General features: G+C 31.3%; 1 non-coding gene across 1 annotated transcript; it reads right to left on the reverse strand.

Annotated features, from left to right (window-relative positions):
* Positions 1-3,600: 3,600 nt before the first annotated feature.
* Positions 3,601-3,672, reverse strand: Trnam-cau (transfer RNA methionine (anticodon CAU)). The gene has a single exon. It is a non-coding gene; the product is annotated as a tRNA-Met (tRNA).
* Between the last annotated feature and the right edge of the window lie 326 nt (positions 3,673-3,998).

Below are 3,998 nucleotides of genomic sequence, written 5' to 3' on the forward strand. Positions count from 1 at the left end.
TGACTACAGAAATACATGTTTTATCTTATAGTTTCTAAATTGATCTCTTTGTGCGGGCCAGTGTAAATTGACATGTTTCTTGAGAGTGATTTATCTTAATTAACGTGATGATAGTTGTCCTATAAGTATCTGATTGTAAGTACTATGCCGGTAATTTCACTAACAGTAAACTGTACATCGCTCTCTCACCACGTGACCTTCGTTGTAAAGTTATGATCTTATTTTTCACATATTCCTCCTGTGAAAGGAGGTCAGAATGAATAATTAATGACTACTTTCTTGTTTGCGTTTCACATATTACATGTAATCGTTTAACGTAGAGAATGCTATTTTTCAAAGTGTACCTGATGAATATTGTATAAAAGACGAATCTGTTGAATCATGAAGCCACTATTAAATTAAATGGTCAAAATTTAGAAATATTGCGATTTTTCAAATTTGTACCAAGCCCCATCGGAATTAGGAATATGTAGTCACAGAAAACATTATTTTTTTTATTTGCAAATTTTAGTATTTGATAATAACATTCATACATACATTCACACACATAGTTTATAATAACACATCAAGGTTGACAGTACCAAGTAAAGAGTTGAAAGGCATTAATCAAAAATATTTTTCCATACAGCCCAGATTGTACTGAATTTTTTAAAATTACAGGTTTTTGAAAATATACAATGGTCAATTTCATATTTCATCCTAATATATTGTAATACACCCTCTAAAGATGGTAATCTGTTTTGTTTGCATCATAAATATATATATTGTTTGGTATATAAAATTATGAAATTTATTACTTTGTTGGAATTTAGTAATGGACAATCACCAAAAATAATATTAAATACATTGCCCAACTATTTATTTTGTATTGTTTATAGGAGTTATGAGATTGATCACTGTTCGTTATCTTCACCTTGCATTGAAACCGATTTTATTTGTTGTTTCTCATAAATATGTAAGCTTAGTTGGTTCCACAAAGTTCCTATTTTGTCGCAAAACACAAAAATACGTTCAATGTTTTCAGAGCTGTGTCCACAAAATGAGCAAATATCATAATCCACAACTTTGATTTTTTCAAGTAACTTTTAACAGGTATAATTCTATGTAATATTCTGTATTGCAACCATTGTGCTGCTGAATCTGACGTTAATTTGAAACATATTTCAAAAAGTTCTTTGGTAATGATATCTCTATAGCCCCTCAAAATGGACAGGAATTCCATTTAGCAATTGAAGTCGGATTTTCTTCTTTATTAGTAATGTTCTTATATATATAATTTGTGCATTTCTTATGCAATAGTATATCTTCATAGTGAAAGGGTGTGGATGGACCATTCACATATTTTCTCAACTCTTTTGACACACACAGTTTTTTTTGCCTTTGTAGAAATAGAATTTATAATACTGTTGTATTGCATAAAACAAACATGATCAATATCAATTTTTTCCCCAAATCTATCTATTGTTAGAAAAACACCGTGAGAGTCTATAAAATCATTGACTGTCTTGACACCTTTTTCATACCACTTTTTTGCAAACACATATGACTTGCCAACTTTAACTTTTGAATTGTACCATATTGGAACATTTACAAATTTCATTTGCGTCCGAGAATTCAATGCCAAGTGTGAACTCATTACCTTCAACCATGAAGTAAAAACATCAGTCCAAAATGGATTAAAAGTATTTTTTTAGCAGACAATATATATATATTCATCCCCAAAATCTAAGATTTTATTCACCACTCTTTTTCCATAAGAAGCTTCAAAAATGTTTATCCAGGATTGGTTGCATGTTATTACTTTTTGAATCCATGAGCATTTTAAAGATATTATGATATTATTTATATTGGCCATGTTAAGCCCACCCAACATGCATTTTTGAGTAACCGTTACTCTTTTAACTTTATCACATTTTGCTTTCCATATAAATCTAAAGAGTTCCTGTGTTAATGAGTTTATGATTTCTTGCCTGGGATTTGGTAGTGCAGCAAATAAGTGATTAAGTTTTGGAATGAGAAGCGTTTTAATGACTGTGACTCTTCCTATAGGTGTTAAAATCCTTCTACTCCACTGCTTAATCATTGCATGAATAGTAGGAATCTGAGGACTATAATTTAATTCTACAATTCTTTCTAGATCAACTGAAAATGTATTCCTAGGAGAGTGAAGCTTGTGCATCCCCAGTCTAGTTTCCATCTTGGGTGATGATAGACATCAGCAAATTTTTTTTTTGCTCCAATCCATTTAATTTTTGTTTTTGAGCTGTTTATTTTTAATCCTGAGAGCTTTGAGAAGAATTCTAGGGTTTCCAAAGCATTAAAAAGTGATTTATCTGAGCCATCAAGGGTCAAAGATGTATAATCTGCATACTGAGACATTTTATGTTTTTTATCATTGATAACTATACCATTAATATTTTTATTTTGTTTAATCAAAATAGCAAGTACTTCTGCACATAGAATAAATAAGTATGGGGCAATGGGGTCACCCTGACGACACCCTTTCTGAATGTCGAATTGTTAAGAAAGCTTTCCGCATTGTAGAACCGAGGCTTTGATATTGGTATTTATAATTTTAACCCAAGTAATTATATTGTTACCGAAACCAAAAAAAATCTAAGACCTTATATATAAACGACCATGATATTGAGTCAAATGCCTTCTCAAAATCTATAAGCATATGCAAGCCTGGTAAATTATGTTTCACAGAAAACATTATAATCAGAATGCTACATTCCCTTGATGTAAAATGATTTACAAATTAAATGAATTTATAAAAGAAATTAATTGCTTGATGAAAGGTGCGTACAATTAGCAACACTGTGATTATTTTAGGAATTTATATAAATTTTGATCGGGATCGGTACTTTTTTCTCTCGTGTGATTCAAATCTAAAATATAGAGATATATCTGAAATTTGGGCATTTCATTTCAATTTCTTTTTGAAATATATTTGTCAAGTATATCATTTTTCTAACTGATATGTGTTTTGAATATTTTATTCATAGATTTAAAAAATAATAACAAATACCGATTGTTAAGCCGTTCTTGGCACACTGATTTTGACTGCGGATAACTCCGTTTACCTGAACAGGATATAGGGCTCACGACGGGTGTGACCGGTTGACAGGGGATGCTTACTCCTCCTAGGCACCTGATCCCACCTCTGGTGTGTCCAGGGGTCCGTGTTTGCCCAACTATCTATTTTGTATTGCTTGTAGGAGTTATGAGATTGATCACTGTTCGTTATCTTCACCTTTCAAATGGCCTTTTCAGTTTTCATAAATATTTCTTACTTAAAAAATAAGAACGTCTATCTGAGTCGTTTAGGCATGTTTTATTAGATATTGATATCATGCACCAAATCACAGCGAAATTGCAATTGGACTCTAGAATCTCTTATTTGCAAACAAAACACCTTTTTTTATCATTCCGGAAAAAATCACAGAAACATTCATAGAAAATAATTGAGAGCTTGTATCACTCTTTTGATATTGAAATCATACTTCATAAGAGGTGTTTTTAAGAGCCATTAAATAAAATTTTGGTGTAATTAGCTACCTTAAAGTCCATCGTGATATTTTAGGACGAATTTTTTTTTAGCAGAGCGTGGTTTCGATCCACGGACCTCTGGGTTATGGGCCCAGCACGCTTCCACTGCGCCACTCTGCTTGTACTTTTTAAATAGATATCGAAGGCTTTATGTTTTCCAATTTGAAATATAAGTGATGTATTGCATCAGACAATTTTATATTTAGAATTGTCTCACTTATGCAGTACTGAAAGTAGACATGGATTGTACAACGTGTATAGAGCAACTAAGAAATAATATCTAGGTTATTATAAAATCAATAAAATATTCATATATTTTCTATTTAAACTTTTGTCTTCGGATGGGTGTACTTTAGTGCAGGGAGGTGAAACTAATTTTGAAATGGGTACTTTTAACATGCCATGGAATATTTATTTTGACATAATTGTATCTTTAAATTTCTCAA

This window comes from Ostrea edulis, chromosome 10, assembly GCF_947568905.1.
Source record: "Ostrea edulis chromosome 10, xbOstEdul1.1, whole genome shotgun sequence".
Taxonomy (NCBI): domain Eukaryota; kingdom Metazoa; phylum Mollusca; class Bivalvia; order Ostreida; family Ostreidae; genus Ostrea; species Ostrea edulis.